The sequence below is a fragment of the Gorilla gorilla genome, chromosome 19 (genome assembly GCF_029281585.2).
Source record: "Gorilla gorilla gorilla isolate KB3781 chromosome 19, NHGRI_mGorGor1-v2.1_pri, whole genome shotgun sequence".
NCBI lineage: Eukaryota > Metazoa > Chordata > Mammalia > Primates > Hominidae > Gorilla > Gorilla gorilla.
The window spans coordinates 53,611,229-53,634,907 of record NC_073243.2 but is presented as its reverse complement, the minus strand read 5'-3'; the positions used below and the strand labels follow the sequence as shown (position 1 = coordinate 53,634,907).

Below are 23,679 nucleotides of genomic sequence, written 5' to 3'. Positions count from 1 at the left end.
AACATGGAGAAACCCCATCTCTACTAAAAATACAAAAATTAGCTGGGCGTGGTGGCATGCACCTGTAATCCCAGCTATCGGGAGGCTGAGGCAGGAGAATCACTTGAACCTGGGAGGCAGAGGTCACATTGAGCCAAGATTGTGCCACTGCACTCCAGCCTGGGCGACAGAGCCAGATTCTGTCTCAAAAAAAAAAAAAAAAAAGAAAGAAAAAAGGGAAAATGTATCTATACCAGACTTGTAAACAAACAGTAGCAGCTTTATTTGTAATAGCAATCCAAACATCCATCAACAGGTGAATGAATAAACAAATCGTGATATGTACATACAATGGGACAACAGTAAAAAGAAATTAACTATTGATACATGTAACATCAATGCTTGAGTGGTTCTTATGCCTCAAGAACTTTACACTGTTTCATTTAAGTCCCATGTCCGCCCTATAAGGTAAATACTATTGTTCTCCTCTTTGTAGACTTGAGAAAACTGAAGGTTAGAGAAGGTCAGCAATTTGTCTGGGGTTACCCAGCTGATGAGTGGATGAGACACAGACCAAGTCAGTCTGACACAGTATTCACACACACTGTGTAGCAGGGAGCAGGACTGCTTTGAGCCCCTTGGACCTACGAACCCCTTCAAGGTGAGGCAGTACCATGCAGGAGATGACCTCCAACAACCAGAAGGGGCTCAGGGATGGTGCAGAGAAGGCAACTTTGAAAGAGGAAGACATTTTTCTTTCTTTGGATAATGCCCAGATGACTCACCCTTTCTCCTCTCTCAGCTCCAAATCTTCATGTCTTAATCTTGATGTGTCAGATCTGGGGACCTATTGGAGTGCTCCCCAGAGAGGTTGTCCTTCTGTCTCAAAGCACAGGTTAGGACAAGCAGCAGCTCTATTTGGGCATCTATTCCTGAAGCGAGCTGCAATTTGATATTCTTTTACTGTTTACTTCTGCTTTAATTACAGGGTGGGGGAAAGAGCTCCTAAAGTTTGCCAAAAACTTTGGTGATTTTTAAAAAGTCCTTCTTTACTTTCCAATTATTCAACTCTGCTGGGAAAGGCAATAGGAGCGCTTTTGGAACTGAGTTTGCTGCTGAGTTGCCAGGGTTTCGAGATCTCTGCAAAGGTCATTGTTTTTTGTAAAGGTCATTGTCTTTTCATGAAAACCCCGGCAAAGCATGCCAACGCAGGAAAGCCACCAGCTTGCCAAATGTCCGGTGTCCCAGTCACCTGCTCTTCCTGCCCTAGGAAGGATGTGAGATGATCTCTGGAGTAAAGACATCAGATGGGGTTTGTTCCTTTCTTGCTCTTAAATCAGCTGCAAAATGCATGAACAAAGCACACACAGGATGATTCCCTGAGCCCTGTGCCGCCTCCTCGTTAAAGGCCAGCAGCTGCTGGGTGTTGCACAGAGCGAGATAAGCAATACGACATTTGTAGCCGTTCACATCCTGAACGTAGAGCATTGTGTTCTCAACGGAATTTCTGAGGCTTCAAGCCCTAAAGAATACCCAACGAGTGAAAATACAGAGAAAGGGTGTGCTCTGGTCAGGGGTCCTGGGTGCGGTGGGGGATGCACAGCAGGAAGGGCAGGCAGAATCCAGCAACCAAGTCACGAGTCGCTAGCTCTTCAGAAAAGTGGCTCTGCTGACAAGAGAATTAGGGCAGGATGATTTTGGCAAGCCCAGTGTTGTGTTAGCTGCGCAAACTTTTTCTGTTCTCTTATGCAGCCTCTTAACAACTGGGCGGGGGCATCTTTTCACATTTCATGGAGAGGCTGATTCCTGTCAGATGTTTAGCAAAGGGCTTCCACATTAGGTTTATCAAGCACACACAATTCCAGATGCAACGCGGAGTCCATTTAGTTTGAGAAGATTAAAATGTGCCGTTTCCTGCCATTGGCAGCATTTTCATTTTTCCTCTTTCCTTACAGTTTTCTCACATTACTTGAAGTGATTCTTACCCTTATCTTTACACTGTGTTTTAAAGAAAATTATGGGGGAGAGGAGAAAAGACCCAGAGTGTCACCAGGAGCACCTGACAGGAAGCCGCTAAACTGTGTGAGCGCCTCCTGATTGGAGATATTCTCCTCCCCGTTGGATGCCTCTGATTTACCTCTCTATGGGCAGATACTAATTTCAAACCCATGGCCGTAAGATTATTTCAATGACTTCCCTTCCATCTTCCTGCCTCCTCCAATAGCCTCGATGTCCCTATTCCTCCCCCCACAAGCCTACCTCAGTCACCCACCATCAACAAACACAAATGCAGCTCTCCACAGGTCTCTCACAAAGAGTCTACACAGATCCCACACCAACCAACTCCTATACCCAAGCCAATGCCCCAAGAATGTTATCATCATCTGAGAGAAGGGCTAGGACAGGCCACCCAAATACAGTAGTGACTGTACTGTACTGACAGAAGCAACTCAGGATATATGTGTGTGTGTGTGTGTGTGTGTGTGTGTATCTATATATATATATATATATATATATATATATATATATATCTCCATATATCCTCTTCAAAGGAGATATCCCTAGAGAAATATATGTGTATAACTAAATATATGAACACTTTCACTTAATGTAGATTTAAATATATGTAGATACATGTATATATATTCTTTCCCCTATCCCATCCATTCATTCATTTATTCAACTTAAATTCATTTAGTGTTTACTGTATGCCAAGCACTGTTCTAGGCAGTGAAGACTCAACAGGAAGAAAGAGCCAGGTGAAGACTGGCTAGGCAGTGAAGACTCAACAGGAAGAAACCACATTTCCTGCACTTTGATAGGAAATGTTGGTAATCCTACATTTGGTAGAGTAAGACAAAAATAAACACATAAATGTATATTTCAGGTTATGATAGGGGATATGAAGAAAAAGCAAGCAGGGAGATAGGAAGTGATGGGGATTGAGGGTGATGTTTTAGATGGGTGGTCAGGGAGGCCCTTGCTCAGAAGGGGAAGGCTGAGTGGAAAGCTGAAGGAAGCGAGCATGAGCCATAAGGACATCAGAGTGGACACCCAGGGAGAGGAAAAAGCACGTGCAAATGTCCTGTTTGGGAGCATGCTTCTTACTTTCAAGAAGCAGCAAAGAGGCCAGGAGTAGAAAGAGTAAAGGGAAGCGGTGGGAAATGAGGTAATAGAAGCGGGGCCCAGAATGAGAAAGGCAGACTCTGGCAAGCTCTGAACAGAGGAGAGGCACCATCTGACTACTGGCATAGCAGGATACTACTGGCATAGTAGGAAGAGTTTGAGCAGTCAGGGACAGAAGCAGGGAGCCTAGTTTGGAGGCAGCTGCAGTAATCCAGGTAAGAGGTGATGGAGCTGGGATAAGGTAGCAGTGAGGGAGGTGGGAGTGGAGGGTTTCTGGATATACTGAGAAGAGAGAGCTTCAGGAAGTGCTGATGGACTGGGCTTGCAGGATGGCCTTGGTCCTGAAACTCCTGGCAAGGGAATAGGCCCAGCTGTCAGCTTAGAGAGTGCAAATGCATCAGAAATCAAGGCCTCTTGAATTCTGGCTCTTACGCAAGAGGCAAAGACCCCATTTATTTAGCACCTACTATGTGTCAGGTGCTGCCTTAGGTATTTTCACAGAAACTTCTTCCTCACAAATCTTTGAGATGGGTTTGACTACTTCCACTTCATGGGTAAGGAAACCAGAATCTCAAAGAAGTTCAATCAGTCAGGGACGGAGATCTGAACCTGTGTCTACCAGTCCCCAGGGCTGTTAATCAGAGACCTTTACAGAAGGAGAGCCTAGCAGAGTGGCTTGGGGGTCGGGGGTCGCTGCAAGCTCAGCAAAGGGAGGCACCAGAATAAGGGAACCCTCACACCCTTCCAGGCAGCCGCAGCTTCGCACCAGAGCTCCAGGGTGGAGCTGCAAGTCACGGGTCTGACCTAGCACCAAGCTTCCTCAACAGGATCCAGGATGTAGCTGCTGGGGCTGCAGCCACCAGAAGCAGGAAAGCCAACTAGGGACAGGCAGGAGATCCAGGTGACCCATCCAAGCCCCAGGCCCGGCTTTCCTGCGTGAGAGGGAGGGTGCCACCAGGTGCTGCCCACAGCCCCTGTAGTCAACGCCCTCCAAATTTAGTTTCCACATTTCAGCCTCCACACACCAAAACTTTCAGCTAGCCATCCTGGGAGGAGCCCCAAGGTCGCTGCCTCTGGGCTGGCTGGGGCCGATTGGAGGAAATGGGCCTGCACTCAACACTTGTGCACCTGCACTGGGCGTTGTGTATTTCTCCTCTGGTTGCCAGAGCAACAGAAACAACAGTGGCTGCCGAAACCCCCTTAACACCACAGCCCAGGCTGACCCTGACCAATGGCAGCCAGACCTTGCATCTTGGCCTCTTCCCTTTTCTCTCACCCCCCTGAAAGTATCTCCTCTGAAACCAAAAACGTAACCGGCCTCTTTCACTGAGCTGAAATGGTTCTCAGAGCTTGCCCAACTCTGAGCTCTTCCTGACACGCCTGGGTTTCTGACTGTCAGCACCCCAGGGAGAGGGTGGGACGCCCAGATCCAGGCATGGAGCAGAATGTCGCCTAGGGAGAGCGCCGGGAGCCTCCTCCTCAGAACCACTGCGGAAGCTACTTTACTGCAAACAACCTAAGTAAAGTGGGCAGTTTCCCAAGGTGTGGCCCCAGCTGCTGACCCCAGAGTTTGTACTCAAACACCCGTGGGCCTGGCTACTGCCCTTATTGACAAATCCTATCTCATCAGATGCTCTGGGGCTGTAGGTCTTCATTCCATGTCAGGAATGCCCCGCTTTGAGAGGACTTGTGATTGTGGTAATTTATGACACCAGCTGCTGTGCAAATGACTGGGGAATGGGCAAATTGCCCTGCCTGTAAACTCACAAATGGACATCCAGGACCAGAGATGCCCTTGCTCGGAAGCAAGCACCCATATCGCCCTGCCTCAAACTGTGGGGTGCTGGGCTAGCTCACATTTCATCTCTCAGGTTGCTGTTCAAGTTGCAACCAGAGAATTCCATGTGCTCAGCTGGGAAACAGGACACCAGGGTCCTTCCCTCCATTCTGTGAGTATCCACCACAGGAGGGTGAGGGAAGAGGGCACCTCTATGCTGTTTTTTTAGTTATTTCCACAACCCCACAAGTTAAATATAGCATTTTCCACATGGGTACAACTGAGAAAATCAAAGTTCAGTGAGGTTAAGTGACTTGTCTGAGATTGCACAGTGAGCAAGTAGCAGGACCAGGATTTGAATCCAGATTTCCTATCTCACATTATACTGTAGAGGCATATTTAAAGTCTTTAATAAAGGACTCAGTTTCTTGATTATCCCACACAATAAACAAAATCATAGGTACTCTATTAATTTGCCAGGGCTGCCATAACACAGTATCACAGTCTGGGAGGCTAACAACAGGAGTTTATTGTCTCACGATTCTGGAGGCTAGAAGGCCAAGATCAAGGAGTGGGCTACTTCTGAGGCCTCTCTCCTTGGCTTGTAGGTGGCCATCGCCTCCTCCCTGGATCTCCACATGCTCTTCCCTCTGTACATGTCTATGTCCTACTCTCTTCTTATGAAGACACCAGTCACGTTGGTAATCCTAGCGGGATCATTCCAGTGACCCCATTTAACAATAATTACCTCTTTAAAGACTCTCTGCAAATGCAGTCACATTCTGCGGTATCAGAGATTAGGATACATGAATTTGGAGGGGGAAGATACAATTCACTCCATAACAGGTATCAAGCCCTGTCTTTTCAATGCTTGTTTTAGCTCCTCAATAATAAAATATAACAACAATATTCTAAATATAAATAAATATGGTAGGCATTCAAATGATCATGAAAAAAGAAGGCTTTTACTAAAAGTTAATTGTCTTTCTTTTTTTTTTTTTTTTTGAGACACTGTCTTGCTCTGTTGCCCAGGCTGAAGCGCAGTGGTGTGAAGCTCAGTGGTGTGATCTCAGCTCACTGCAACCTCTGCCTCCCAGGCTCCAGGAATCCTCCCACTTCAGCCTCCTGAGTAGCTGGGACTGTAAGTGCATACTACCATGCTCAACTAATTTTGCTAATTTTTGTATTTGTTGTAGAGATGGGGTTTTATCATGTTGCCCAGGCTGGTCTCGAACTCCTGGGCTCAAGCAATCCTCCCGCTTCAGCCTCCCAAATTGCTGAGACTACAGGCTTGAGCCACAGTACCTGGCCAAGAAATTGATTTTCAGCTGCCATTCTGTTAGCAATTTTTTTCCGAAAGCATTTCCTATGTACAAAACACTTTGATCATTACAATGCCATATGGTACATAGCGCCTCTACTCATTAAACTTTCACTAGAGCTGAGAAGATAAGAAGACATAGACCCAAATAACAACCATACAAAGCAGACATGCTCTATGCCCCAAGAATGGTGCCCTGCAGAGTACCAGGAAGTCCACAGGATGAGACATCACTTCTATTTGGGATAACCAAGGAAGACTTCCTGGAGGCGGTGACTTTAAAGCTTGACCTTAGTGTCACATGGGATTTTAATCGACAAAAATCGGCGATGTTGGCTTTTAAAACCATACATTTGGACCTTATATTTGGATTTTTACCCCTAAAATTTCTATATAAAAATAGGAATAATATTTACAACATCATCCTGCTACACATACCTTGATGAGGAGCATCTCCAAGGAGACCAAGAAAGAAAAAGGGCAGTGTCCAGAGAAATAGAACCCAGCAGTCTGGTGCACCTGAGTCTCTCTTAAGCCCATATAAAATAGATGACAGGCTTCCATGTGTGCTGCGCCCCTCTTCCCTCACTGGTAACCACATGCCTGCAGCAGCCAGCAAAAAGTCTGACACTGCTGTGAGGCTGTCGTCAGCCCAATTTCTCATTTGTTTGTTTATTTGTTTTGACAGAGTCTTGCTCTGCCACCCAGGCTGGAGTGCAGTGGCAGGATCTCAGCTCACTGCACTCTTTGCCTCCTGGGTTCAAGCAAGTCTCCTGCCTCAGCCTCCAAGTAGTTGGGATTACAGAAGCACACCATCATGCCTGGCTAATTTTTGTATTTTTAGTAGAGATGGGGTTTCTCCATGTTGGCCAGGCTGGTCTCAAATTCCTGACCTCAGGTGATCCGCTCACCTTGGCCTTCCAAAGTGCTGGGATTACAGGTGTGAGCCACCACACCCGGCCGATTTCTCTTTCTTTATTCAGAAATCAGGAGGGGGCTCGTTTCCCAAGATAGGATAAGACGTTGGGCAGACAGGTGTCTCCAGAACCATTTTACCCAAGAACTAGGTTTATCCTCCATCTTCTGTGACTTTGGAACTCTGAGCCTTTTCCTTTCATTACTCTTCTGTATCTGTCTTTAATAGAGCAGAGACCATTTAAATCACAAGGCCAGCTTGCTGTACTTGGGGGAGTTCTCAGGGTACAAACCAAGCATGGGGTATGTCTGATTTTGTACTTAGTTCTCCCTGCTAGGAAAGCTCTTCTGTCTCCCATCCAAAGTAATTTTCTCTTACTCAGCCCTCAAAACTCAGCTCAAAGAGCACCCCTTCAGAGAAACCAATTCCTTTCACAGACACTCATATCTAGGGCAGTTTCCTCTACTATATAGTCCCATTATACCTCTCCTTCACAGTTTGTAGTGACATATTAGTTTGTATCTCCTGCAGCAGATCTTAACTTCCACAAAGGCATGTATGGGCTACGATTATCCTCATGTCTGACACATGGAAGGTGCCCCACATGTGGACCAAACCACTGGGAGGCAGCCTGATGTACCAGTAATTGGAGTCAGACAGACCTTAGTTGGAATGCCAGCTCCAACACCTACTATTTGGACAATTGATTACACTTCCTGTATCTCAGCCTCCCCTATTACAAAATGAGGATAATCATGTTTATTTCACAAGATTGTTATGAAAAACATATAGATAAGACCATCTAGCTGGCATTTTGTGAGTGCTCATGCAGTAATATTAGTTGCTTTACTTCTTTTATTACCCGAACAGGCTCACCATGGTTCTCAGGGAAGCTTGACTCTCAGGCCACTCAGACCTTCCTTCATAAATCCCAAGTCTGCCCTAGAATTTTAACTCAAGATTGAAAATGCTTTCTGGAGCTCTCTGAAGCTGAATTGGGAGGTTTCGTTATCCACTGTGTCTGTAAGTGTTCTAAGCTGCAAGAAATGGGAATGAACTCCTTCCTCTAAGATGAAAAGGAAGTCCTCAAAAGTAAATAGGCTGCTCGGAGTTTCTAGAATGATGCAGAACCAGGTGCAAGGGCTCTCCCTCAAGAACAATACCCCACATCAGGCCACAGAGCTGGGCCACGAAAGATGCTGCTGCAATTGACACCAGGCACAGGCCAGCTCCAAGTACTGTGTGTGGTTGGCCCTGGATGCTGGATGCTGGCTATGGAACCACAGTCCTTGTTGCCTCTGGGAACTAAGCATAGAGTCACTGCTGTCTTGCCTTCATCAGAATGGAGGTCTGTCCATAGTGCCTGTTTTAGCGCTGCTTCAAATTCTAGGAAAGGGGCCGTGCACAGTGGCTCACGCTTGTAATCCCAGCACTTTGGGAGGCCGAGGTGGGCAGATCACCTGAGGTTGGGAGATTGAGATCATCCTGGCCAACAGGGAGAAACCCCGTCTCTACTAAAAATACAAAAAATTAGCTGGGCGTGGTGGCGCATGCCTGTAATCCCAGCTACTTGGGAGGCTGAGGCATGAGAATCGCTTGAACTCAGGAGGTGGAGATTGCGGTGAGCCAAGATCACACCATTGCACTCCAGCCTGGGCAAGAAGAGTGAAACTCCGTCTCAAAATTAATTAATTAATTAATTTGATTTAATTAAAAACATTTTAAAAGTCTAGGAAAGGCACTTCTGACTGGTGGAACCCAGGTTAACGTGCCCATAAATTCGCTGCAAAGCAGGCTGAGGAAACACAGGTCTGCCACGTTCAGCTTTTCTATGAGAGAAGCCTCTGCCTTATCAGCTCAGGAATTCCTCCCCAAAAGGAAAGGGGTTCAGTCACTGGACATCTAAAACACTGACAACTGCCTGCCATCCCCTGGAATGGACTCGGCTCCTATTTCCCAAGTCTTTCCTCACTCTACCCATGCTAGCCTCATCGACTAAGTCCTTAATTGACCACTCTCCACATACAAGCATGCTCTAGGTGACTCCTCCCTGCCCCATATCCCTGTTGAAATATTTTCATTTTCTTTACTCTTTTTTCATCCATTTGTATCAGTTTTCTTCCTCCAAAGTCATATGTGCCCAGGATTCTACGTGCGTGTAACTCCACAGTCAGTCCATTTCACAGCTCAACTCTTTCTTATTTCTAAAGTTCAATTTATTTCAGAATTACTCTTAACCTATTTAGAATGGGAGCAAATTCACATTTACACAATATTTTTAGGGAAGAGTTCCTTCTCTCATGTGCCCACCCATGTCGATGTCTGAAACAGCCAGCCTCAGTGAACATTATGCTCTTAAGATGGTCTTCAAAAAGTACTATTCTTTGGTCAAATGAATTTAAGAGAAGTTTCCCTGTGAGAGTCACAATGCACATTAGGTAATTAAAGGTCTGGAAAGTCATGAAATACAGAAGCCTGTTTAAGTTTTAAACCCAACACTTCCAAAGCGTATTTGACTACAAACCATCCCCACATTTTTTGTTGTTGTCTTTATAACACTTTTTGACATCCAAAGCATGCTGCAATAAAGCTTCTTAAGATACTTTACTCAGAAGATTCTCATGTTCCCTTCCTCCTGATAAAACTATCCCCAAGTAAATGAATCTCTGCTCAGCTTGGAGAAGGAGAACAGGGACAATGGGGAGAGGTGCCATACTGTAGACCCTTGCTACTCAAAGTGCGGTCCGTGGACCAGAAGCATCACCATTACCATCACCGAGGAGCTTGGGAAATGTAGCATCTCAGGTCCCACCCCAGACCCGGGAAACCGGAATCTGCATTTTAGCAAGTTTATTCCTATGCACAGTAAAGTTTGACCCATACTGGCATAGATAACTCCTACACCTAAAATCTCCAATTCCCCATAATGAACACGTCAGGAGTTCAACTCATGCCCAAGTTTCCATAAGTAGAATTTGCTCCTCCCTTTAGGGTTTTACAGAGCTCAGCATTCTTTTTCAGGGTGGGCCCACACCCTTTGGAATTCTGGGAGTTTAAGGAAACCTTAGCATTTTGTGGTTTGACCACAAAGAAGCTGAGCTGACTTCTATGATCTTTTATGAAACATCCTGTGGGGAACCTCTGGCCTCCAGCATTGAGGGATGTGCCATCAGGACTATCACTGGAACACCTGGGAGGTACTGTTGTAACAAGCCACAGCCAGGTAGCGTTTAGAAATCCAATTCTGCACAGAGTACAAATGGAATTCTAAAAGGGCACTTCATTCATTTTCTGCAAAACTAGTCTCCCAACCACCAGCATGTGTATTTACCAAAAGCAGTAGATTTTAAAACAACATAAACTATAACCCAAAGCAATGCTGGTATCTGGACCTCAGCCAGCCTGTCACCCTGTTCACCTGCCTTAGGTTACAAAAGGTTCCTATAATGCCCTGCTTCGTAGAGTTGGATGTGAAGGGATTTCGAATCAAACAAACCCAGGTTCAAATACTGGTTCTGCCTCTTACCAGTCCAGTTGAGCCAACCATTTTGCTTTTTATCTCTTAGCTGTGGGTTCTTCCCTGTAAAACAAGGCCATGAGGATTGGCTTCACAGAGCTGTTGTAACGAGGACTCCATCAGGTGAGATGTGGGAAGCACCAGCTCAATGCCTTTCTGGTGCCAAGAGCTTCAACCACATTAGATACTTTCCCCCGTCCTGCCATTCCCAGCCCACTCCCCAAGTGTCAGCTCAGGAATTCCCTTCCTGTAGGCTTCCAACCTGAGGCGACCACCCTCCAAGCCCTGTGGCTGTGGAAATAGCCTGGATCCTCCTTCACTCTTCAACCACTGTGGTCACCTAGCCTCTGCCCTCCCAATTACTACAGACCACAGCTCCAGAGACAGCCTGGAGAGCTAGCAAATTTCTTTCTCTACCTCCCTGACAGCCCTGTGGGACCACTCCTAATCTGTGACAGGCTTGGGGAAGGAGGCAAAGGAGGAGAGCTTGGAAGTAAATGGGAGAGGCAGGGCTAGGGGGAGTCCTTTCTCCACAGACTTACAGTCTGGGGTCTATACCTTCTGCCTCTGAGAAGAAATAAAGAAAAAGGAAAATGTGGTATACTTTCCTCTTAAGCCATTGAAATAAGGTAAATAAATGAACCTGTTTTCTTCTATTTAAACTTGGAGCTGGTAGAAGTTGATTCTACTAACCAACTCTCATGCAGGGATACCGAGGAAGAATCTTCATGGAGGGAAAGCACGGCTATCATGGGTAAGTCATCATTCCCTTAAAGGGAAGAGGCAGAGATATAACCATTGAGTAACCAGACTCCCAATGACATGTGAACTGAGACTGAACAAGATCATGAGCCACTGATTGATGATTGCTCCAATGACTTGTGGCTCATTGTTAGTACCAAAGGAGCATTGTTGCTAATCCTCCCAGCTATGAGTGTTTTCCAGATGAGATAATGTTCTGTGGACTGAGAGTGTGCACATTAGCAAAACTGACAAGGTGAAGATGAAGATGATCAGCGTGAATAAACAGCAAGTGGTATACAGCCAGGCCTCAGAGATGGCAGGCTTGGTTCCAGACTATCCCAATAAAGTGAGCATCACAATAAAGCAAGCCACATTAATTGTTTGGTTTCCTACTGCATGTAACTGTTATGTTTCCACTACACCATAGTCTATTGTGTGCAACAGCATTATGTTTTAAAAAGTAATCCACATATCTTAATTTAAAAGTACTTTATTGCTAAAAAGAAAAAATGCTAACAATATGGAGCCTCCAGCAAGTCATAATCTTTTTGCTCGTGGAGAGTCCTGCCTAGATGTTGATGGCTCCTGAGTGATCAGAGTGGTGGTTGCTGAAGGTTGGGGTAGCTGTGGCAATTTCTTCATGGACAATGAAGTTTACTGCAGCAGTTGACTCTTCCTTTCACAAAATATTTCCGTTAATTTTTTTTTTTTTCTTTGAGGCAGGATCTCGGTCTGTCACCGAGGCTAGAGTGCAGTGGCATGATCTTGGCTCACTGCAACCTCCGCTTCCCAGGTTCAAGCAATTCTCATGTTTCAGTCTCCTGAGTAGCTGGGATTACAGGCAATCGCCACCACACCCAGCTAATTTTTGTATTTTTAGTAGAGACAGGGTTTCACCATGTCAGCCAGGCTGGTCTCAAACTCCTGACCTCAGGTGATCCACCCACCTCAGCCTCCCAGAGTGCTGGGATTATACGTGTGAGCCACCGCGCCCGGCTCACAAAATATTTCTCTGAAGCATGCAGTGTTGTTTGACAGCATTTTGCTGTCAGAACTTACGGTAGAACGGTAGAACTTCTATCAAAACTGAAGTCAATCCTCTCAAACTCTGCTGCTGCTTTATCAACTAAGTTTATGGAATACTCTAAATCCTTTGTTATCATTTCAACGGTGTTCAATGCATCTTCACCAGGAGAAGATTCTATCTCAAGAAACCAGTTTCTTTGCTCATCTGTTAAAGTTCTATCATGAGATTACAGCAATTCAGTCACATCTTCAGGCTCTACCTCTAATTCTAGTTCGCTTGCTATTTCCACGACATTTGCAGTTACTTCCTCCACTGAAGACTTAAATTCCTTAAAGTCATCTATGAGGGTTGGAATCAGCTTTTTCCAAACTCCTGTTAATGTTGATATTTTGACGTCCTCCCGTGAATCACGAATGTTTTCACTGGCATCTAGAATGGTGAATTCTTTTCTGAAGGTCTTCAATGTACTTTGCCCAGATCCATCAAAGTAATCACTATATATGATAGCTATAGCCTTGCAAAATACATTTATTAAATAATAAAACTTGAAAGTCAGAATTATTCCTTGATCCATGGGTTACAGAATGAATATTATTAGCAGGCATAAAAGTAACATTAACCTCCTTGTACCTCTCCATCAGAGCTCTTGGGTGACCAGGTGCATTGTCAATGAACAGTAATATTTTGAAAGGAATCTTTTTTTCTGATTAATAGGTCTTAATAATGGGCTTAAAATATTCAAGACGCCATGCTGTAAAGAGATTTGCTATCATCCAGGCTTTGTTGTTCCACTTAGAGAGCATAGGTAGAGGAGATTTAGCATAATTCTTAAAGGACCTAGGATTTTTTTGAATGGCAAACAAGTTTTGGCTTTAACTTTATGTCAACAGCTACATTAGCTCCTAACAAGAGAGTCAGTCTGTCCTTTGAAGCTTTGAAGCCAAGAATTGACTTCTCCTCTCTAGCTATGAAAGTCCTAGATGGCGGCCGGGCATGGTGGCTCAAGCCTGTAATCCCAGCACTTTGGGAGGCTGAGGCAGGCAGATCACAAGGTCAGGAGATCGAGACCATCCTGGCTAACACTGTGAAACCCCGCCTCTACTAAAAATACAAAAAATTAGCCAGGCTTGGTGGCAGGCGCCTGTAGTCCCAGCTACAAGGGAGGCTGAGGCAGGAGAATGGCGTGAACCTGGGAGGTGGAGCTTGCAGTGAGCTGAGATCGCGCCACTGTACTCCAGCCTGGGCGACACAGCAAGACTCCATCTCAAAAAAAAAAAAAAAAGAAAACAGAAAAAAAGAAAGTCCTAGATGGCATCTTCTTCCAATAGAAGGTTGTTTCAACTACACTGAGAATCTGTTGTTTAGTGTAGCCACCTTCATCAATGATCTTAGCCAGATCTTCTGGATAACTTGCTGCAGCTTCTACATTAGCCTTGCTGCTTCACTTGTACTTTTGGTTTGTTTGTTTGTTTTTTGAGATGGAGTCTTGCTCTGTTGCCCAGGCTGGAGGGCAATGGCACAATCTCGGCTCACTGCAATCTCCACCTCCAGGGTTCAAGCGATTCTCCTACCTCAGCCTCCCAAGTAGCTGGGGTTATAGGCATGTGCCACCACCCCCAGTTATTTTTCGTACTTTTAATAGGGATGAGGTTTCACCATGTTGGCCAGGCTGGTCTTGAACTCCTGACCTCAAGTGATCCACCCACATCAGCCTCCCAAAGTGCTAGGATTAGAGGCATGAGCCACTGCACTCAGCCCACTTTCTACTTCTATGTTATAAAGAGGGCTTCTTTCTTTAAACCTCATGAACTAACCTCTGCTAGCTTCAAACTTTTTTTCTGCAGCTTCCTCACCTCTCTCACCCTTCAGTGAATTGCAGAGAGTTAGGGCCTTGCTCTGGATTAGGCTTTGGCTTAAAGGAATGTTGTGGCTAGTTTGATCTTCTATCCAGACCACTGAAACTTTCTCCATATCAGCAATAAGGCTGTTTTGCTTTTTTTTTTTTTTCTCATTTTTGTGTTCACTGGAGTAGCACTTCTAATTTCCTTCAAGAGTTTTTTTTTTGTTTTGTTTTTTGTTTTTTTTTTTAATTCACAATTTGGCTAACTGTTTGGAGCAAGAGACCTAACTTTCAGCATATCTCAGCTTTCAATATGCCTTCCTCGCTAAGCTTAATCATTTCTAGCTTTTGATTTAAAGTGAGAGATGTGTGACTCTTCCTTTTACTTGAACACTTAGAGGCCATTGTAGGATTCTTAATTAGCCTAATCTCAATATTGTTGGGTCTCAGGGAACAGGGAGACCTGAGGGGAGGAAGAGGGATGGGAACAGTGGGTCAGTGGAGCAGCAGAACACACACAACAATTGTCAATTAAGTGTCTTACTCGGGTGTGTTTTCTAGTGCCCCAAAACAATTACAATGGCTACATCAAAGATCACTGATCACAGATCATGATAACAGATATAATGATCATGGAAAAGTTTGAAATATTGTGAGAATTACCAAAATATGTCACGGAGACACGAAGCGAGCATATGTTAGAAAAATGGTGCTGATAAACTTGCCACAAACCTTCAATTTGTAAAAAGCATAATATCTGCTATGTGCAATAAAGAACTATAAAACAAGCTAGGCCTGCTGAAATGCATTGACCACTAAAAGTGTACAATAAGCCGCTTTTCTAAAATAAATACTCCACAAATAATAATAAACGATTTTTAATATTCAGCAACAGTCCTCAGTTTTCTAAAGTATTTGAAGAGGGCACCATTTTTATATCCAGGGCTGAGGATGGGCCACCAAAGAATTTAACATTTGTTCCAGATGCCCACCTTTCCCTGCAGAGAGCACCTGCTCAGAGCTCCATCTCACAGAGCTACTCAAAACGTGGCCCATGAACCAGAAAGGCTGGGAGCTTGTTAGAAATGCAGAGTCCTAGGCCCTGCTCCAGATCTATGGAATCAGAATCTGCACTTTAGCGAGGCCTGCAGGGGATCTGTGTGCTCATTACAATTCGAGAAGGGCTGTTTTAGAACATCAGAAACCAAAGCAGTTACTGCACCAGGTTATTCTCTGAGGGTGGTCAGGAAAGGCAGATTTATTCTGTCACATCCATGAAACAACTCTAAAGGGACAGTGCTCATTTGTGACATTACTCACCAGGGTAGGAGAACAGCACCTTTGTTCAAAGGCCCCATGACACACTCCTACTCACATAAATTAATGGCCCCAATGTGGTGGTGAACTCTTGAGGTAGGAGCAAAAAATTCACGTGCTAATGTACCCATGGAGCTGCATGACTCCCACAGGAAGCCCAGAATTGTGCTTTCAGGCTCACAAGGCCTGTAAAGTAGCAAGTTGGTCTTGGTCTTTCTGGCCATGATCATAAACTTTCAACCAGCAGCCAGGTCATAACAGGGAAACACTGGAAGGTGTAATGACAACAGGTTGTACAACATCAGTGAAGTGGAGCCAAGGACAAAGGAAGAGGCAAGGAGAGGGAGGGATGTTTTACAACTTACCAGGAATTGTGACCAGTATGATGCACAGAGTTTCAGGCTTAAGATAGGGATGGGAAAAAGTAGAGAGGGGTTAACAACAAATGCTGATCTGTGGCTTTCATTAAATAAGTTCACATGTGTTCTTAAGGACCTTTGAATTTCGGAACATCTGTGACAATTTATGATTAGAATATTTGATGAAATGGTTTAAACTGAACAGAAAAACTTCCATACCAGAGCATTTTTATCAGATTTTTAAAAATGCACCCAAAGTCTCTATGAAACATATAAAAATAGGCTTATTTGGGTGTAATGTGAAAGTAAACCAGCCCAACTGTGCCACCAAGATCCTGCCTCTGATGATGCTTCTTTGCCCTCATTCTTCTCTGCCTTTCAGAGACCAGCCAGAAAAATCACAACATTCAACTGAATTAGCATCCTTCTACCTCCAAATCCTGTAGTGAGGAGGATGGTTAAGTTCCACAGACAGCTGCAAAAAGACTAGAAAATGCCCTTGTGGAAAAAAGGCCTGATGTGGTTTCTTAGTTTTCAAGGAGTCCATTAACATGGGGAAAGGGCTTCATGGCGTAAGACTGCCAATCCATAGTACTTATCTGAATTTTATCTTCCATATTTACTCGTAGATCTTCCACTTCAAAATCCTCTTTCAAAATTTCCAGGAGAAAATATGATTCTTCTCCAAGGCCACCCCCTTCCTCCCAGGAAGAAAAGGCAGGCTTGAGGGCAGCAGCCTTGAAAGACCCCTGACTTGGCTAAGAGGAACTGAACAATGTATGACAATGTGTGACATTCGTATGGCCCTGCCCTTATAAAGCTCCTTCACATGCATCATCTCAAGTTTCTGAAGAGGTATGAATTGTGTTTGATTAAAGCCCGAGTGATGGAAGCGGACAGAAAGTTATTTCGAGGCTGTTCACACATCTTCAGCCCCTCTTATCAAGCTTTCAGAGCTCTATTCTAAAGGTTAGGGGTGTAGGAGGCAATTATGTCTCTTCTCTAGCAGCTGCCAGAGATTACTGCCGTCAGAGTGATTATCACCAAATAATTGTTCCCTTTCTTCCCTGCTGACAGGGCAGAATGGGAACAGAGACTCATCTGAAATAGATTTTGTACTTGCTGAATGCAAGTTGGATAGCTCAGGTCAATGAGCATCCACTGAAGTATTTCAGCATCGTGCCTGTTGACCTCAGAGAAAAATTAAAATTCATCTGATACAAAAGGGAAAACCATCAAATGTCACCTGCTTGAGGTTATGCAGCTTTCTTGGAGTTGAGCAACTGTGGTTTCAGACTGGAATAAACATTTATTTTAGCCTGAAATAAATTGTCCTTTGCTGAGGATGACTCTAGAGGACAGAAACAAGAGGAGTATTTTCTGGAGCCTGAACTCTGAGACAAGTACCTGGCTTATTTCCGTAGTTGTAGATATGAAAAGACTGCTCATAACCCCTCTCCTCCTGCCTGCCTTTATGACATTCACAGGAAGGTTATTAAAATCGTCCACTAGGCCTGTCTCTGGAGCAGTCACAGAGTCCAAATTTTCCAATGAATTCCTCAAAGTTGTCATGATACTGAAGATAAATAGGCTAAATGAGTGAAGCATGCTGCAAATTCAGTAGTGTCACCTTTCAGCCTACTATCTACTCCACGAAGCTCTAGACTGCTGGGAAATGAAATGTTCCACACTAACAAATATTTATGTGCAATTCTATACAGGGTGGTGGGCAAGAATAAAGTAGAGTAGGTCATCATCATAATCTTTAATGTCTGGTAATATGAAGGGAGAAAGGTGGCCATCTCTTTTTTCTCTCTCATTGAGAGAGATTTGATGTGATTTCAACCAACAAACCTGTATTATAGCCTGATGTATACCAGACATTATGCTAGAGGTTATGGGAACAGGGAGGATCCTGAGGTAACAAAGACAAGGTCTCTGCCCTCAGATGAGTTCACAGTGTGGCTCTTCCCTTTTTTCTAAAAGAGACAGAATGATAATGAGACTTCTGAATCAGAAGAGTCATGGGATCGAAGTTTGAGATTTGGCTTCTCCACTTGCTAGCTTTTGACTTTGGGCAGGTCACTAGCCTCTCCATGCCTCAGTTTCTCTCTCTACAAACTGAGGATAAGGGTACTCCAGTAACCTACCTCAAAAGATTGTTGTAAAGACCAAATGAAATTGAACATGCAAAATCTCTTTCTAAATGGCAGAGCATCATGCGAATATGATCTTACAATTATGAGTCACAGCAAAAGAGCGATTAGATTCCTAACAATGATACCTTCTACATAAACAATAACCTTGCCCAGCAACTGCCATCTTCTAAATCCCCTAAAAATCAGCACATGAGAAAGGCAGATTGGCTTTCCTTCAAAGGTAGGGGTGTGTTATAAAAAACATTTGTGTGACCCTAGCGCCAAGAGCATAGCAAGTACTCAATAAATGCTGAAAAATTGGAGTTAGTCTGAGTCTCCACAGATTAGAGAAAACAGAACCAAAGGGGCTACTCTGAAAGTCGGGGGTCAAACCATACATCTTAGTGGTCACAAATTAGTCCATTTGTTTTCGTATGTAATGTCAATATGTCAGTAGTAAGGGTAAATGTTGCAACGATTTACCATAGACCATAATCATAAGGGATTCCTCTACCCCTTCTCCCTGCCCACTATCACCACAAGATTTTTCGCTACTGCTACTGCTACTGCTAAAGCTACTGCTTTTATTGTTGATCAAGTTTCACTTTGACTGCAAAAGTCACAGTAGGTATCCTGTAGAAAGTGTTTGAAGAGATTGGGCACGGTGGCTCATGCCTGTAATCCCAGCACTTTGGGAGGCCGAGGTGGGAGGATCACCTGAGGTCAGAAATTCGAGACCAGCCTGCCCAACATAGTGAAACCCCGTCTCTACTAAAAATACAAAAATTAGCCGGGTGTAGTGGCACGTGCCTTTAATCCCAGCACCCGGGAGGCTGAGGCAGGAAAATCACTGGAAACCGGGAGGTGGAGGCTGCAGTATACCAAGATTGTGCCACTGCATTTCAGCCTGGGTGACAGAGAGAAACTCTGTCACAAAAAAAAAAAAAAAAAAAGTGTCTGATTGAATAATTGGAAGACAATTTCAAAGGTATAAAGTTTGCATAAAAGAACTCAATGTCAGATTCTAGACCATGCAGGGCCCAGCACAAAGGCTCCGGACGCACATCAACTGTGGAGCATTGCTTTTTGAAGGAGGCAATGATGAGTGTAGTTCTAGTTAACATGCTCCCAATTTTTGACCTTTAGGCAAATAGTTTAAATTCATTCATCTACATTTTCCAAATCTATAAAACATATGTGCCACCTTTCTCGCACACACTTACACACAACAACAACAACAACAAAAATAAACATCTCTAGAAGCCATGAGGGTTTTTTTTTTTTAAGATCTTATTTGTTCATTTAGGCCAATACCAAAATTGAGCGGGGGGAAGGGTGGGGAGCTGAGCTGGAGAAATGGTACAAGAGTCAAGCTAAGGGCAGTCGGAAGCTGGCCCACGAATAAAATTCCCTGTGTGCAGCTGTAAAACGTACACCTGTCCTTCAGGGACTGAGTTCAGGATAACCAAACATTCCTTATAATAAGTCTGCACACTCTGCTGTGCCAACAGAGAAGCCCAATTATATGTGTGAGAGGATCTGCCATGAACTACTTGGTCTCTGCTGGCCATTTTAGTACTAAAATTTATGACAGCACTAAGCAAAACTCCCAAAGTGCAGAAAGCTGGGGGCTGGGGCAGATCAGGTCAAACATGTGGCCTACACAGGCCCCTCAGTCTCCTTCCTCAAGCCAAGCTTCCACTCTTCCCCGCGCCCCGGGCCACTCTCTGCAGGACAGGGTGTTCAGAAATTGCTTGAAAAGGGAGAATTATCTTGAAACCAAAGACATTCATTTAGACTTGAACAAAGGTGTTTGTTTGAGGGAATACTAGGGAAAAAACAACTTAGAAGAAGGGAAAGGAGGCATATAGATGGAAGTTAAGTCAGACTCCACACAGTTTCAATTAATATGATTTTTGGAAAGGCTCTTACATCCTCATTTCTGTGGAGGCCGACTTGGCCAAAGTGCTGAACCAAAGTTTTGCCATATAGAACACAGCCACACAAACAGGCCCCTCCTAGTCAATCACTGAATCCAGCCTCTCCAGACTCAACAATCTGACTTAGGATCTCAGAATTCCAGGAAATACTGGGGATGGCTTGGCTGCCTCCTTGGTTATAGGTGAGGAAACAGGCGAATGGTGAAATGACTTAACCAAAGTTCCCAGAGCTGGCACATTTATAGCTGAGATCTCCCAATACTGTTGTCTTACTCCTGCACGCAAAAATTAGTGGATGTTTTGTTCTTTTTTTGTCTTTCAAAGGACTTGGCTTCATTGTTAAAAGAAACCTCATTGCAAGTTACCAAGCTGTCAAACCCTGAGGAGGGATGAGCCATTATTTTTCAAATCCGTGCACCAGTAGTGCTTCTGTTACATCACCCAACACAGAATATCTTAAAATCGATTTCAGTAATGGATCTTGTAACCAAAAAACAGCTTGTTCAGAAAGCGGCACCTATGCACGTAGCAGATGCCTTCTATCTGGTCTCCATCTTCTATCAGGTCTCCCTTTCTCTCTCTTTATTACAGCCCCCCACCTCTGGGAAACTGCCACGCCCAGCCACTAAGACCAAGACTTTGCACACTAAGACTGTGTCGACAGATAAGCAGAAAAGTACAGCACTAGTTTCATCTAGTGTTCTGCCCTGTGTTTCAGTTGAGAGAAATTTCACACATATACACAGACACAGACACACACACACACACACACACTCTCTCTCTCTCTCTTCCTAACAAATGAATATACAGCAGCTAAAACCAGATAAGTTCTAGATCACTGAGGCTTGAGACCGAAGCCTGAGACTGTTCCTAATTGGCCTCATTGACAGCAGATGCCCAGCTCCTCTGCCCCACTCTCTAGGATCCTGCACAGATGTGGCCACATTCTTCCCCACCAAACCAGCTTTAGACTCTCCTGGGCCTGGCGATCCATGCCTTCTTCTTCACCCCTCTCCTGAAGATTCCTGTGACTATGGGTCTGGAAGCCCTTTCTGCCAAGACACCACTTTCCTCCTCTGGTCTCATTAGGTTTGTCTGACCCTTGGCTGGTTCTAATCCTTGGTGAATTCCTTCACATACTGCTCTAAGCTTGCCCTTTGACTGCATTACCTCGAGCCTTTCTACAAGGCACCAGCTCTATTTCCTGGCCAGAAGTAGAAATCCCCTCTCCCGCTGCGCAGAAGTCCCACTCACAGAATTCGGCTTCATTGCTTCTGTGCCTCTCCAGCTCCATTCCTCGAAGAGCAGAGATGACAAGGTGTAGGTTCTGTGCATGCATCCATGTTCTCATTGATGGCTCAGCCAGCATCTCTAAAGTTTTTTTTAATGATTAAGGGCCTTTGGGTTCCCCTGTGGCACTTCCTTGGAGGTAAGGGCTCGGGTGAAGTTGTTCATTTGGCTGTTGATCCCAGGGGAGCACAGGGAATATGAAACAGGGAAGAGAGGAAAGCTAATAAAGAATGTGTTAAGAAGCTTTGGGCAATCAGGGCTTCCTCTAGCAGGAAACCCTTAGGAGACTGCAGAACATTCCTTGGAATGAGGGCAAGGACGTTGGATTATTTATCCAGCCAGGACTTTCCCTCTTTGGCCAAGGGTCATTCCTTGGGCAATAATTCCCTGGCACTTGCAGACTAACCTGTGTGCTTCCAAGCTCATTTCTTTTTTTCTTTTGTCTTTTTTTTTTTTTTTTTTTTGAGATGGAGTCTTGCACTGTTGCCCACGTTGGAGTGCAATGGTGCGATCTCGGCTCACTGCAACCTCTGCCTCCTGGGTTCAAGCGATTCTTCTGCCTCAGCCTCCTGAGTAGCTGGGATAACAGGTGCCCGCCACCACACCCAGCTAATTTGTTGTGTTTTTAGTAGAGATGGGGTTTCACTATATTGGCCAGGCTGGTCTTGAACTCCTGACCTTGTGATCCGCCTGCCTCGGCCTCCCAAAGTGCTGGGATTACAGGTGTGAGCCACCATACCCAGCCACTTCCAAGCTCATTTCTATGGCTGAAGAATGCCCTCAGGCAGAGAGAAGCAGGAGGTTGTCTGTCTACACAGCATGTGACTACAGCCAAACTCTGGGGTGGCCAAGGGGACATGGGTTGGACACCAACAGCGTCTGCTACAAAAGTGGTTGTTGCCACCCCTCAGAATCCCCCTCTCTGTGTGATCTTCCAGATTCAATGTAATACGTACTGAATGCTGCCAAATATAATGTACCAGACTAGACTCAGGTAATCACGAAGATGTGTAAGACAGAGTTCTTCTCCACACAGAACTTTCAATTTGATGTAAGAGACAAACAGAAATAAAAGTCTTTATAGAAAAGTAAGTCTTTATAGAATAAAGAAGAATATGAGAAGGGCTGTATTAGAGCCATGAATCACTGGCTGTGAGAGCTGCGGGAAGATGAGATTAATTTTGACTAGAGGGAGAAGGCTATCAGGGCAGTTTTCCAAAGCTAAAATATTTTAAACATATGCTAAATCGACAGACATCCAATTCCCACCAAGAGCAAAAGAATAAACATTCTTTCGCAGGGCCCTAAAGCCAGAAAACAGTGAAAGAATTAGAACCATTTTATCTTAATTCACAAAAGGAAATAAGTGACATCTTTCAGTATCACCCCATCTTCTAGGTGCAACGTTTAAAACCAAGTCACAAGAGCAAGATGTTCTTCCTGCTCCACGTTCAACTATGCATTTGAAATCTGTTCTCATTTGTCGAAATGAGCGATTAATTAACAGTCTTTGTGAAGTTCTCAGACTCAACAAGTGTGCCCCTCTCCTGCTGCCTCTGCCACAGGCAGCCACTTTGCATGTCCCTGCTTTTGAAAGACAACTTAGGAATGAAGCTAAACGAGACATCAGCAGTTTTCCAAATCCAGGTGAAGAAAGTGAATGACTTCAGCATGAAAGACAGGGCTGGGGCGACAGGGGAGAGCAGGAGACGGATGAGTCAGCCCATGTTCGTGGAAAGCTGGGGTTTGTTGGAAGAATCTCAAGCTTTCATTTTGTGGTGTTTGGAAGCTTAATTCCCAGCTTCTAATTAAACATATAAACTGTAATCACAAAGGTATTTCACAAGTAGTTCCTGGGATGTGGCAGGGGTTCTAAGAACCAATTTGAGATGCAGGGAGGAGCGGGAGAGGCGTGGAGAGGAAGCAGGCCTGGGAGTGAGAGCATACTGGGCTTCAGGAAGCTACCTACTGAGGAGGTGCTGGGGACCCCACACCTGAGCTCCACACTGGAGGGATGCAGACAGAGAGGATGGGGATGGAGCCGTGCAGTGGGGCCTTTTTGTTCTTCTTGCCCAGGTCCTTCTCTCCTGCCTCTCTGGCTGCCCGGCTCCAAGCCAGAGACTTGGATATGCAGCTGGAAGTTTGGGTATTGGCAAGAAATAGCAACTGCACCCCACCTCACCATTCAAGTTCATATGTGGCCCTGCCCCTGCCACCCTCTCAGAAAGGAGATGCTAACGGGCAATGACAAGGAGGAAGTTATGGCACAATGGCAGACTTAAAGTGCCCAGTCATGCTATTACTGCACTCAGCTGAGAATTCTGCAGGGGCAGGGAGCGGGGGATGGAAACCCTTGGGCTTCTCTCGTTTTGTCCCCTGCAGAGTGAC

The 23,679-nt window shown here is 44.8% G+C and overlaps 1 protein-coding gene across 1 annotated transcript in view; it reads right to left on the bottom strand.

Moving 5' to 3' along the window:
- Positions 1–21,490, bottom strand: part of LOC109023845 (uncharacterized protein C5orf67) — a 96,283-nt gene extending 74,793 nt beyond the window's left edge. Inside the window, exon 1 of the mRNA XM_063700445.1 lies at positions 21,256–21,490. The gene's annotated coding sequence lies outside the window, so the exon portion shown is untranslated. The remainder of the gene's footprint in view (positions 1–21,255) is intronic.
- Between the last annotated feature and the right edge of the window lie 2,189 nt (positions 21,491–23,679).